Source organism: Pleuronectes platessa, chromosome 5 (assembly GCF_947347685.1).
Source record: "Pleuronectes platessa chromosome 5, fPlePla1.1, whole genome shotgun sequence".
Taxonomy (NCBI): Eukaryota; Metazoa; Chordata; class Actinopteri; order Pleuronectiformes; family Pleuronectidae; genus Pleuronectes; species Pleuronectes platessa.
This window is the reverse complement of record NC_070630.1, coordinates 11,663,772-11,678,498: the sequence shown is the minus strand read 5'-3', so window position 1 is coordinate 11,678,498 and position 14,727 is coordinate 11,663,772. Positions and strand designations below refer to the sequence as shown.

The following is a 14,727-nucleotide window of genomic DNA, read 5'->3' as shown; positions in this document are numbered from 1 at the left end:
ATACTTTAAAAACTACACAAATAGTGTTTTGGAGAGGGGGGTTTCAGAGGGAGGGGGCAGCTCTGGAGAAAGGTCTGTCAATCCAGGTCTGCTGCTTGGTGTGATGGAGACATGAGGTTAGCATCAGGAGCGGAGGTTGCAGGAGGGACCGTGGAGCTGAGGCACACCTGTACTGCTTCTCTTGAGAAGAACTGAAGGACACACAAACAAACCATAGTGTTAAATTATGAAGATGGTTCCCTCTGATTTTTTGGTTTTAAACATAAACGTCACACAGGCCGCTAAAAACTAAAAATGCTGAAGCTAACAGCTACCCAACAGCAAGCTAATGCCTTCCTAAGGCTGCCAGGGAGTAGCAAGAGTAGCCTTGTAGCAAGAGAGTGTAGCTAATCACAGCCCTCACAGTTCTTCATCAGTGGAGAAGTACCTCGCCATGTTTCATCTTCAGAGGAGTCATCCAAAGACTGTGCTGCTGTTCCGGAATATGTCAGGACCGCTGCAGCCTGCTGGGCTTGAACTCTGAGCACGCAGAGTAGGCCCTCACGTCCCGTCTCAGTAAATGCATCAGTCCTTCCTGAGAATATATGATAAAAAACCAAACGTCTCAATAGTGCGTTTGTACGTGTGTATGTATACATACGTACACACGTACAGGGCTTTCTTTTCTACAGAAATATTTTTCCTGAGTTGATGTCTCTGCTTATGCCATCTAGAATGTGAAACAAAATATATTTTGGCATAACTGTATGTTTTCGGATTGTCTAACTGTGTATTTGTGTTAAAGTCAAAAGGTCAAGGCCACACTGACCTCATCTTATGGTTTCAGTTGTCAAGAGACACAGTGTCATTTATACGAGAGAAAATATGTAGAAATATGTAGACGGACATTGCACTGGTTAGCGGAGTCATACAACGCAGTGCGGTAATTCTAGTGTAGTTTTTTTTTAATAAATGGGTTATTTTTTTTACAATCTACAAAAAGTTATCTATACATTTGGTCACAGAATGTTACACAAATAAATTGGCATTAAAGTTGGCATCTTGCTGTCTGGCCAGTCTGACGATGCAGCTGAAGCGTCCATCAAGGGCTTTCTGCAGGTAATTTGGATTGTTTGTTTCTTGTGAAGAGGAGAATAACATGAATTCATACCAATATCAGTTTACAATCAAACCTTTTTGTGTTAACCTTGTGTAAACAGAGTCAAAGGACATTGTACAACAATGACACACATTTTTCCACAGTACCTGTCGTTCACTACTGAAATTCTGACACCCATTACTGGACTGTGTCTTCCTGTAGAGTGGTGATGTTCTCAACGTTCTTTTCACAGTCTGTCAAAACAAAATTAGAGTTACAAATGTTAATGCCCCACAACCCATTGCAGATACGGTTGTATTTGCACACCACATCGGATCAAAACAAAACTGCAGTCTGGGAAACAAGCAGTTTTGGTAGATATAAGGGAAATGCTAATATTCCTGCATGAAACATATTCGGCCCTTTAAGCAAAAATAACAATGATGGCAGGCCGCAACCTCGATGCCTTCGTCTGCTTTGCTTACAGACTAGTTTGCGGAGTCTCGTGCTGCCGCCCACTGACCGATACATCATCGCTCTTTTCTGAAACTAATGAAGGCAAATTCACACATGTAGACAGAAATAATCAGTATAAATTAAAAGGTGTAAATATTGCTAACATTATGTTTGATGGGGGTCATCATTATACATAACAGAGGAAAACTTTGCACATGTATTCCTTAAATTTACTTGCCTTCCTGAGGAAAAAGTTGTTTTCCCAGTTAAACAATCACAGCAGGGAAGCATGATTGATCAAAATTCTTTCAGTGTGATATAAACTTGTATTTCAGCAAGCGTACTTTGGGGATGTAATAAAATGTATATTTAGCACATTATATAAAATGGTGTTTCTGGTATGTAACTTAAAAGTACCTCTTTAATGGTAGGATCATTTCTCTCCCTCATCTTCCTCGTGGTACGTGGATGATGGTAGTGGGCTCAACCCGGCTTCTCTTTCTCTCCAGGCTGCCCTTCCTGCTCTTCATCAAGCAAAACAAACCGTTCGGTCCAAGTTGTTGACGTTAATGAAACTCCTGTAGCTTCACTGGGATCCTCCTTGATTAAAAAACAGAACATAGCAATTGTTTTATAAAATGAAACAACTGATATTGTGGAGTAATAGTAGAGAAATACACTCCTTATTAATCTAAAGCATTCATAAATCAAATTCATGTTTATATTTATATTGTAGCGTCCCTCAATGATGAGCTAAGCGTCTTGAACTGGTTTCAACAACAATGTATTCACCTCCCAGGTAGCACAGGCTACCTTGGGCTGAAGCATGTGGCTAACAATGGCGTATTAGCTGATGAACAGCGTCCATAGTGTGGATTGACGGACTCTCTCCGCACTCGGACTGTAAACCTAGATCGTAACGATCTTTAAAAACAATAAACTACTTACCTGACAGAAGGAAGATGACATCGTGGTCTTCCAAGCGCGCCGTGTTTATGACGTAGCGCTTAGTTAAAGGACTGGTTGTTTACAAATAGGGTTTTTACGACAGCCACACGTCATGTCCGCTCGCGCACTCGGGCCGCTCGGCTCGCGCACTCGGGCCGCTCGGCTCGCGCCGCTCGGGCCGCTCGGGCCGCTCGGGCCGCTCGGTTCGCGCCGCTCGGGCCGCTCGGCTCGCGCACTCGGGCCGGCCTCGGTATGAACAGACTCGCAGGTTCCTTCTCATTAGAGATGTTATCTAGCCTCAAATATTACTATTATATAACATGAATAACATTCACGATCACTGAAGGACACCACAGGGACTGTGATTTAAACACCAAGCTGCGCCGTGGTGGCATGGCAACCGTCATAGCAACGATAAAAACATGCGTGATAACTATTAAAATATTTATCTTAAGCACGAACTGGCTGAAGACTGTGGAAGCAAAGAGCACATTTCTCGCTAGAAATGGTGTCAGAATGTATTTTTATGCCCAAACTAAGTTACAAAATTATATTTTTATCTGAAAAAACAAGGAATCTCCGCCATGTTTTCCTCTCCGCAGACGGGAGCTTGAGAGTCACATGACGTGAGAACACGCCAATGCAAAACAATGGGAGGACTAAATGTTACCATCTCACAATCTGAGAGGCCAGATTGTGAGATGGTAACGTCGTTCCAAGTGGACCAACGTTGCCATTGAACGTTTTCTGATGAGACTGGGTTGTTCATAGTGACGCACCCACATGAACCTGCAGCTTCTCTCGGCCTCATGAGCTTTGCTGCAAGTTCCGGTTCATTGTTTAACTGTACGAGCCACAACTTTGCTTTTGGTTCACCATCACTGGTCTCTGAATCTTTTTCTGATGCAGCAAGAAGTGTTTTTTAACATAAAAACTAAAATAAAGACACAGTAAGCTTCTACCCTGTGAACTAGAACAAGGGGGATACTTCGCAGCTCCGGAGTCAAACTTGGTCTTGACGGGGGAAACCATGCACGTATGAGTCGTAACTGAAAATATGTTAATTTTACCAAACTGCAAAGGAAACCATAATAGAGACAGAGAGACTGACTGAATGTCAGCAGCTTACATAGTTCAATCACAGCAGGTGAACTCAATGTCCCTGACCTGTGAACCATCACCAAGTTCACCTAATACGTATTAAGTCCTTACAGCAATCACAACTGGATTTCTCTGTTCCAAAGTACAAAGTACAAATGAATCATGCCGAGTCAGACTCCAGTGAGTAAGTGCAAAATATAATTACCTTCAGAATGTGCATCAAATTGCTTCAAGGTGAAATTATCCCATTTTATCCAAACATGTTTTTAATGAGTGATGCATTCAAAAAAGATAAGGAGTTAAATTGATCCAATCTATACCTACAAAAGAAATATGAAAAAGCAGTAAGTCAGTATGAAAGTAAATATGACATTTAAAAATAATGAATAACTTTTCAAAAGTCATCAAAGTATGTTGTGTTGCAAGATTCTGTTCAGACAGAAATGTGCAACGCAAGTATAGAAATAACTGTGAAGCCTCTCTGGACTACAGACTGGTGTAATGATCTGTGAGGTATAAACTTGTTCAACTAATAAGACAAACAAAGATGAGGCGACTATAAATCTCTATGTTGGGGTTAATATGAGGTCCTATACGACCACTGGTGGCTGACAATATCCTTCCCTTTTAATTCTTTCGTACAATCTATTGTTTCCCTCCTCTTCATCCCTCGTCACCCCAAGACCTTCGCTCTGGTCCTCTAATCCTAAACCTGAGACCCCCAAACACCCCCTTCAGCCCCACACAGCCCTCATTTGCTGGGGGATTAGAGCGGGGGCACAGAGGTCAGAGTGAGGCCACCACCAGAGACCCTAAAAGAGAAGAAATGCACACACACCAGGGACGGCGGCAGCAGGAATACACGGGCAAACACACACACATTAGCATTGTGTGAACCCTGCACGCATGACACTGCTTTAAAAGCCGGCATTATGTATTCACATACTGTAGGTGTGTAGGCCGGATCCACATCCCCAGGCACGCTCTGAAACAGACACACATTTGCATGAGCATGTGCAGAACTCAATAAAATGACCTTAACTCTCGAACTCCAAAAAAATACAAATAGATGTTTGTGCGACTTTATAAAAACAGGACCAAAAAACTTCAGAGTGAAAGAGAGAGAGAGAAGGAGGGAAGACAGCTGATAAATCGCAGCAGCTCCGAGGCGGCATGAAACGCACCTTCGCAAAGAAATCTAAGTGAGAAAGAAAGACAGGAGGGAGAGTTAGCGAGAGAAGAAAAGTGATTGTCAGAGAGAGAAGAAGCATCAGTCTGAAAACTTCTAAAGAAGGCCCTGCTCTGGGTTTTAAATGCTCTCCTCCCTCTATCACTCCCTCTCTCTTCCCACTTTCCTCTCATCCCTTTCATGAATTAAAAGCACGGCCGGTCTGTGGGGAGAAGCATAGTTAATTCCGATCAGATCTCCTCCTCCCCTCTCTCCGCCTCCCCCCCCACACCCTCCTCCCCTCCTCCCTGGGCGATGGTTGCCGTGCAGTCTGACAGACGGAGATGGGATCTGACAGTAAACAGGCGTGTGGATGCCCGGCTCGTGATTGACACGTAGGCAGGTCGGCGGGGGCCCGCCCCCCTCCTAATCCTGCCCTGTCAGCTCTAATTGGGGAGGTGGGGCTCCATGTCACCAAGGTGACTGATTGACAGGACCCCAGCTTTGCATAGATATGAGGGAAAGGTGGGGAGGTTCACGCAAGGCATAACACGGTTAACACTACTATACTGCTAATAGAGATATGTGTGTGCATACGTGTGTGTGTGTGTGTGTATGTGTGTGTATGCGTGTGTATGTGTGTGTGTGTGTGTGTGTGTGTGCACTGAAGCACATTCACAGACGCCCAGATGCAGGTGAACACTCTCAAGAACATGGCTGAGCACACAAATAAACCTACCACAATAACCATGAGCAAAATCAACATGCACACAAGACATCCGAGTGCACACACACACCCTCTCTTGACATGCTGTGATGAAGAGCAGAGGGTTGTAAACGCTACAAGCGTTGAGATACCAGACGCAAAGGTCTTCACCATGTCGAGGCCAATGAAAGACAGGGCGGGGGGGTGAGACACTTTGCTATGACACCTCCACCCGTGCATACGCAAACGTACGTGCTAATGTGTTGAATGAAAAACTGTGTGTGAGTAAATGTGTTGGCCTGATGCCTTTAGGACACATTTGATGTTCGGTGGGTCTCATCTCAACGCTGCATCCCGATAAGATAGAAAAGATAGAAAACCAGGGGCCAGCGGTTCATCCTCTGGGTACCATGAATACTTGTACAAAATGGTCTCAACAATATTAGCTGCTGAGATGTGTCTGTCTGACTGACAGGCCGACATTACGTCATTCTTTCCGTAACCAATTACTAGAAAAGTGGTTCACCCACTGGTTTGTGTGCTGCCGTTTTTAAGCCTCAAGTTTGGCATTTTGTCCGGCGCCATCTTGATTTTCTGAAACCAGAAGGAACCATATTTAACATCACGGCGCCCACTTTCACCAGCAACCTGCACCAACTGGTCTAAAGTAGATGTGAGACAGTTTCCACGCCCTAATATAGACTGAACTGAATTGTATATTATACTCTAAATAAGACCAATATTAACGAAATGAACATCATGCTGTATTGAAGAAGAGTTGAAACTAGTGGCTATGATTCTAAACTCTGTATGAAAATGTTTACGGACGTTGAGAAGTAGCATCATTTCTCCATAGATTTCTATAGAATCTGATTTCTATTTGCAACCAGTGGAGTCGCCCCCTGTTGGTCAATCGAGAGAATACAGGTTTCAGGTACTTTCCGGACCCGGAGTCTACATCTACTTTTCTAAACAGTCTATTTGGATAGCCCTTATGAAGTGTATTTTAAGTAAATTATAGGATGCTATAAAATTGGGTAAAACGTATTGATTGTAAATTGGTCTGAAGGGTATTTCCTACTCTCTCACTTTTTTTAGACTTCTCTTGTCAAATTGTGAATGTAAAAAAAAGTATAGATCTAAAAATGATCAATATGTAAAAATCTGGAAACGAAAAATCCCTGTAGTTAAGTTGCTCAGTCTCACAGAAATGTACAACTCATGATGAGGGGTCACAAGTTGATCATGTTACTTTATTTTAATGGCTGGGAACCACTGAGACCATCAAATCATCTGCTCCCAGGCATACCAGCTTGTAAAGCTAATTATAAATTGTTAATTGTATAACAATATAGCCATTATCTTTTACGTATGAATTTATTTTAGTGATGGTGTGCGTGTGATTGCATGCGTGCACGTGAGTGTGTACGTGCCTGTGTGTGCATTGGGTGCGTTTTGATTGACAGCTGCCACTGACCTGTGCCAGTCAGAGTGCCATGCTGCGGGGCGGCGGGGTCGATCGCTACAGAGACGACCTTCGCCCTCATCTGCATCCTGCCTTCATTAGCACCGCCAGGCAAGGAGAATAACAACCCAATAAATTAATAAAGAGAAAGAGGGGAGACAGGGGAGGCATGGAGGGGAAGGAAGGAGAGAGGGGAGGCAGTGGACAAGAAGAGAGCAGGGAGAGCAAGGGTAAATGTGAAAGAGAGCGAGCGAGGGAAGGAGGGAGGCGGGCATGAGGAAAGGGCAGGGAAAGAGAGGAAGGAGCGACGCACTGGAGTATAGAGGGCTGGAAGTAAGGACATGCTGCAAAAAATACAGTGTGTGTGTGTGTGTGTGTGTGTGTGTGTGTGTGTGTGTGTGTACTCTAATAGAAAAAGGCTAATGATGTAGAAGTAAAGAGAAGCTAGCCATCACAAGCAATAAAATCCAAATATCGATAAAAGAGAAAACAACATCTATATTGCGAAAATGCACCAAAGCACAGCTGAACTGAGATATACTGGAAACCGATATGGCCAAATATATCTCGGGGCCTGATTAGGAAATGTGACTCGTGGCCGTGTTTAAACAGACTATTGATACATTACCATCTGCACTGGTTCTCCAATGCCTGTATGGACAGAGATGCTCTAACTGGTCCACAGACCGACATTTAAACAGGGACGAAATGTTCCAGATCCCTCCCTCTCTCCCCGTCTCATCCACGATTGGCTTGAATTTAACATCCCAACCACACAGTAAATGTGTCAATAAAGTATGAGGTTTAATCATCTGCTGTGGTACCGGATCCACAGTCGCACACCAGAGCGGGAAATACCTCTCGAATACCGACACAACTTGCAGTGAAAACACACACACGCGCGCGGCAGAGTCCAGGGGAAGCTTGTCGCGTAAATAAATAATGAACGAGTATGTTGCGCGGGATAGACTGTTGGTTGGGAGCTTTCCCAGGAGGACTCGAGTAATGATGCTTTCTCATCTCCTCAGCAGAGTTGTATGGCACACAGCGGCTTCTATTACTCCGCCGTGATGGACGGAGATATGGTCAATCCTCGTGGCAGGAAATCTGTGCTTTGGATTTCTCAAGGAATTGTACATTTCAAACTTGTCCAGTGTTCTGCATCGCTGAGCCGTGATTCCCAACATTTTGATTCATCGTACGTGTCCCTGCCGACCTCTCAGATCAGCTCAAATTCCATCACATTGACACAAGTCTTTATCAACATGTTTTGATTTTAATTGATTATTTTTATAGTATTTATTATATTAAATTTGATGATGCGGATAATTTACATGCCTCAAAAGCACAATGTAGAAGCTGAAGTTTAAACCATTGATCTGTTACAAGTGAGGTGCCCGCTCTACACATGTCAGTTTGGAACATAGACTGCGTTTCAAGATGGACATCGTGTCTCCACTTCCTCTCACTAAATGAAACTAAAATATCACAGATATGAATGCTGCTATATCCTCGCAGTAGTGTTCGAGCAATGGAGTCACAGTATCGAGGTCCCACTAATAGACAGGTACTTTGACTTTTTAGTTTTGTCCATGTCCCATCCACTATAAGGAAGGAGGTGGGATTTATGATCTATAGAGCACACTTTGGCTATAATTATAGGGCGCTGTCAGGTCGTCCATCTTTTTATAAAGTTTACAAACAGGTCCTTAGCTTTGTCCATTGGGATGCTATAGTTACAGCTTCCTTGCACAGTGAGAGTCACCTGCACTGATTGAGCCAAAGTGAGTAAAGACTGGCTGTGGACTTGGTGAGGACATGGTGGACACCTCAGAGTCCAGCCGTTCAAAGAGCCGTTCACCTGTTTGTTGAAAAGTTCAGTGAAGCTCAACTCAGAAGTCTGAACTTGAGAATCAGTTGCTATCGTCCTGATTGATTTCACTTACATTTATGAGTACCAGTCCCTGCTGCTACAGAGCACCAGTCCACTGTTTATTATTTTTATTATTTACGAATTTCAAGATAAGCTGTGAGACCCTAACCCATACATACAGAACTCACATTAAAATATGATACTTGGGGACTATTCTAATAATTCACACTGTTGCTAGCTTGCAGTAGTTTTCACACATTCTTAACTTGAGCTGTCAGTGAAGAAGAGGAATAAGGCTGCAGAGAGATCAGTTCTGACTGCAGCCCGTGTTAGAAGAGACTATACAGCTTGAAACATCATTGAGATCATGACAGCCATGTCAGTCGGAATCTGAAGAGACAACAACACCTGCAACATGCAGCCTGCTATAGCCACCTAATAACTCGCATTGCATCGACAGAACCCATCTGTTGAGAGGGCTCGGGTAATGTGCCTGGCCCTGTTTCCCCTGCCGTCCCTCTGACTGAGAAGAGCTGCCTGCTCAGGGTTCAGGAGCGTGAGCGCCGAGGCGCGGGGCCTGCTGTGCTGGGGAGGAAATTCTCAGGGCGATCGATGGGGAGGATTAGGGCCGGCTTTGGGGCTCAGAGGCCTGGATCTGAGCAGTATTCTCAGTGGGGCCCCAGGGAGAGCTGGAGAGGAAAGCTGGAGGGGAGAGAAGAGGAGGGCCAGGGGGAGAGAGAGGAGTGAGGGCTAACCTGGAACTGTCAGGAGGCTGAGAGAGGGTCGGCCAGGCTGGGAATAGAAGAGCTGCCAGGGTCCCAGTTGACAGTATGAATGGCACTGAAATCCTGCCACCCACTCCGATAAACACACAGTGGCCAGTGTGATTGGATAAGCTGCGGAACACAGGGAAAAGAAAAGGATATTCAATTTTGAAAAAAGAGAAAGAGAGGAAACAGATTTACAAACACGGATGAAGTTGGTTATTCGGTCTCCTCACACCCTCCGTCTTTTAATTTTCTTCGGGCCAAATCGGTAGTTGTCCTCTAACTTGATGAGTGCAGCGCACAACAAAAGGCTCACTCCGTCTGTGTCTGCCTCTGATGCTCATGATTGGTCAGCCTGTTCGCCAGCATGCCGCTCTCCCCCGGGTACAGACGGTTGGATCCATGATTCATTTTGCAATGAGGAGAGAAAAAAAAAGAAAGAAGGAGAGAGCGCGTGTGAGAGAAGAAACAGCCAAGACCACTGGGAAATTATACGGTGGAGCGGCGTGGTGGATCTGGAATTAAACGGCATAATTAATCAAGCAAAAAAACAAGCACGTTGCTCATACATTTATTATTTGCATTTTTTCCACTTCAGGAGATGTAATCAGCAGATATACGTTGGAGCCCCTGATCCGTGTTGCTGGGACCTGGAGGCCGAGCTCCCGCTTCGACCACTGACCCTAAGAGCGTAAAGTGGGATCAGCTCTGCTCAAAGCTTTTACTTTTTCTCCTCGCTGACTATTATCTCCACACAATGCCCTCTGCCTCCGAAGCAATCTCCACAACAAGCAGAACAAGTCCCACGGAATCATGTGGTGTCCTCTCGGCCCTTTAAATTAGGGTGTCTGCAAAATTGGGTTCACAACTCTCGGCTCTCTGCGGAGTTGTTCTGCATTACGCAGTGTGTGCACTTGACCCAATGAGCAGCAGATACTAGTCACTTTCAGAGTAATAGCGCAGAAATATCAGAAAAATAGGATCTCATGGATGTAGGAGGTGGACAAAGCCATATAAACACCTCCTGAAAACCTTGGTAATAAGTTAACCATTGCACACACAGGGGTGTGGAGGACTGTATGTCCGTCATCACAGCCGTTTGGTATAAGCTGAGACTGGTCCGCTAATGATGTGCAAGTTGTGGACGGATGAAAATTCATCTACCAGGGCAGCGGTAGCCAGGTCTGCTTTGTGCACTCTTGTTCTGAAGCTGCTGATTGACGTGCAACATAACAGGACCTGATATTTGTAGTTTTTTAATGAGGATTTAGTTACTTGAAAGCATTTCTTCCTACATGAGTGGCCTTTTGATCATTTATCCTGTGATGTTTTTTTTTTTAAGGTGTCATTATAAAAAGTGAAGTGAGTCAAGGAGAAGCACGCTGAGCTGCTTACCACTACACGAGGAGTTCAACTGAACACTCTGGTTCTCCTTTCATACGGGTTCCATTTAATAAGGTTTGGTAGATTTGCTGTAACACTGAAAAATTAAAAAATTATTGGACCAACTTAAAAAATGTATTTCAATTTACGACACAGAAATTAATTAAGTTTTATCTAATTAAAGTTACCAATTGTTTGAACTAGTGCAGTGGCCTTCCTGTTAGGACTGGGATACGTGTTTGGTCTGTGGTGATGCTGAAGCTGCAGCGTTCTTTCTGAAACTGTAAACGTGACCTGCAGGGATCGCGCCCCAGCAACTAAAGATGGGACTTCGTCAACACAACTCTGGAGCTGAACTACCGCTGCTGCACAAACAGCTTTTCACCTGTTCAAAGTTCAGTTCGCACAACCCCGAATTGGAGAATCAGTTATTGTTGCTGTTGCCGTGATGCCTGTTGTTTCAAGTTTATTAGCATTGAATGATTTGTGTGTCCAAATTGCTCCAAACTGGTCACTGCACTTCCTCCAGCCTTTAACAATACACATGCCAATTATGAAACCAATAAGATGAACTGTTCTGGAAATATGTGCTCCACAGACAGACAGACAGATTTCTGGATTAAGTAGGTCGATAAACCTTGAGTTGAACAAACTTAATTAATTTGTGTTAGCAGCTGGAATCTTTGTATAAGTTGGTAAAACATTTTAATAAAAAGCAAAGATTCGAGAACACGTAAGTAGCCTATTTTGAGTGTGTGTGTGTGTGTGTGTGTATGTGTGTGTGTGTGTACCTTGCCTTTCAACGCATGTGCTCTTGGATGGAAACAAGCGACCTAGAGGACAAACAGTCTTTCCATGCACACGTTTTAACAAGGTAAATTTAAGACTTGTTAAAAATCATAATGACAGAAACTTAAGATTTCTGTTGAGTATGACAGATATAAAGAAATATCAAAGCAACTAACGATAAGGCGAAGTAGTCTCATGGAGAATAAACCTCAAAACACCACATTATCTAGCAAACTACAGACAGAGATACAGTCTTTCCCACAGCCAAGCTGAGTGAACTGAGATCAAATCGAACCAAGGTTTTTCTAGAACATAAATTGGTCGTATTTGTAGTTTTAATATAATATCATTGAGAAAGAACTACAACACAGAGACATTGCAAACTATGCATGCCAGCAACGATTTCTCCTAAAACAATTCAAAGGTCAACAGAAGTAAAGTTAAATGAACTAGAATTAGACGTTTTAAGACCCGGCAGAAACCCTGATTAGCATTAAGTAAATCCTGTAGAAGTAGTTCACACATTTATGCACATCACGTATGCAGTTTTCTAACTTTGATTTATTATGTTAGTTGTATGTGTTTTTTCTACTAATCTGTATTATATCTGACTTCCCTGCTCTGTTTTTGTGCTGGTGATCAATGAAGTTGCATCTTATTATAATAAGAAAATCTCCGTGCCGCAGCGCTAATAATATCGATAAAAATCTAAATCTTGGTGACACTTGAATTCAGCACTTCATCTCTCACCTGGGTTCCCTGTGCTTCAACCCTCATTAGGCCCATTATGCATGAATACATCCGCCAAACAGAGTAAGAAACCTATCGCTTCTCCAGCTGCTCAATAAGGCTTGTTCCTGAAGCGGCGTCATCAATCGAGTTATCAATATGGAAACACCACTGTGACCCAGACATTAATCAATGGGCCCCTCCGGGATCACCGGGGGGGGGACCGGGAGGGCAGGGGCACCTAAAAACCATCAATGAGACGGATCGGGCCGCAGTCACACTCGGACAGTGCGTATTGATGGGAGCGTTTCCACCTGTGGCGGCGGCCGCGGCACACAGACAGGCCCGCATCTGAATTCAATAGCCGCCACCGCAGCTGCGAGCTCCAGCCCAAGAAAGACACGGTTGAGCGGAGATACGTGCCTCGACTCATCATCAGAGCCAGTCTCTTTCTCTCCCCCCTTTCTTTTTTTTTTCCTCCCATTCCTGCCTCCTCCACATATACAGTACGTCCCCTAAGTGCTGCTCTCCGGCGGGCGGGCAACTTCTCTGGTCGTGGCTTTGAACCAGAGGAAGCACTTCACATCTCTAATACTGAGCAACGATGACTTCAAATCAGGAGGCGGCCGTGCAAATGTTGAAAGATAGAAGTGGAGGATCCGGAGGATGAAGTGGATCCAGTAGATGGCGCTAATGCGCCTTGACATCGGTCACCACCCGTCAATTAAACCAAACAAAGATGAAAAACAGATATCTTGTTTTAAATCAGGTTAAGGAACTGGATTTCATTATTTAAGGATATTTTTTTTTTTAACAAAGATACAAAAACAACATTGATGTTCTCTTTCCGTCATCTGGCTCCAGAACTTATGTCGTTTGTTTGGTCTCGTTCACACCCGAGTTGTTTTGAACAAGATATTTCCCAACGTATTGAATTGAATTAAAAAAGATGTCTTCTTCTTTTATTACTCTTACAATAACAATAATGCAATATTATACAATAAGCTAAATGTGTTATACTTTTTGTATATTTTTATTCCTTATATTTTGTGTATTTATGTTCTAATATTCTTTATGTTTTGTGTATTTATGTTCTCATATTCATACTTGTGAATATACTCGTGATCAATAAATTTAACTCTTTGAATAAATATACTGCAGTAATCCAAATATTGTAATTATAAAGATTAAACCAAATTATGTGTTGAAGTAAATGTCAGTTCAGAAAGTGAGGTAAGAGGTTGTCGTGGGAGGGACTATTTGAACTTTGTGTGACTTTGTCCCCATGCGTTGTGTTGACGTTGTTACAAAGTTAAAAACCAAAGACCTCACGTTAAGTTAGTCTTTACTTACTTTGTGCTCACCCCCGTGCCCCCCCCCCCCCCCCCCCCCCCCCCCACCACCACACACCTCTGAAGCCATGTTTCCTGCTCCATCCTCAAACTGCGAGAGGAGGAAGTCGGGTTCTCGACATCAATGAGAGATGTGTTCACCTCAGTGTGAGCTCAGGATTAAACCTTCTTCTTCCCCGTCGACATCCACAGTCTTCACCACACCTGTCAGGCCCACGTGGCTCCGCGCGCGCTTCGTCTTTACCCGGATACAGCAGAGGAGCGGTGCCTAATGGGTAACTGTGGGACAACACCGCCTCCCAGTGGAGCAATCGAGTCTGCACAAGGAAAAGTGTCTTTTTAGAAAAATTTTACTGAGTAGGAAAAAGCCGGGAGTGAAATTGTGTTGAGGTTAAATGGCTTGTGATAAATACAAATAACAACAGAACAAAAGAAGAGAGAAGAAAAAGGATATTGAAAACTAAAACGAAATAAAATGAAAATGAAAACCCATTCCACATCCCCCAATTAAATTTCATGATAATCCCTCCAGTAGTTTTTACTATGAGACAAACAGTCTGTGTAAATAAGAGCCAATGTCAATAATATATCAACGCTTTAATAAAAACTCAAATAAAACTCTGAACAGATTCAAAAGACGTTGGAGAAAGAGTCTATTAAAGTTCAGGGGGGGGGGGGGGGGGGGGAATTCCATATAATGTGTTGGCTGTGTCAGCAAAGGTTCAGTCACCCTCTGTTACAAGGTGAGACCTGGGAGTAACCAGCATGGCTCCATCTGCGGATCTTAGTGCTTGAGAGGACACGAACCAGGTCAATACAGCTGACAGGTATCTGGATGCAAGGCCACCAGGCGGAATGGAGCTGTATGAACTTGTAATTTGTGCAAATTGACTTCACACTGATGACTTATCC

The 14,727-nt window shown here is 43.6% G+C and overlaps 1 protein-coding gene across 1 annotated transcript in view; it reads right to left on the bottom strand.

The window, feature by feature from the left end:
• npas1 (neuronal PAS domain protein 1) overlaps nucleotides 1-14,007 on the bottom strand; it is a 74,488-nt gene extending 60,481 nt beyond the window's left edge. Inside the window, exons 1-3 of the mRNA XM_053423636.1 lie at nucleotides 13,957-14,007; nucleotides 9,796-9,917; nucleotides 9,551-9,691 (exon numbers count right to left, since the gene is read on the bottom strand). The gene's annotated coding sequence lies outside the window, so the exon portion shown is untranslated. The remainder of the gene's footprint in view (nucleotides 1-9,550; nucleotides 9,692-9,795; nucleotides 9,918-13,956) is intronic.
• Nucleotides 14,008-14,727: the final 720 nt, after the last annotated feature.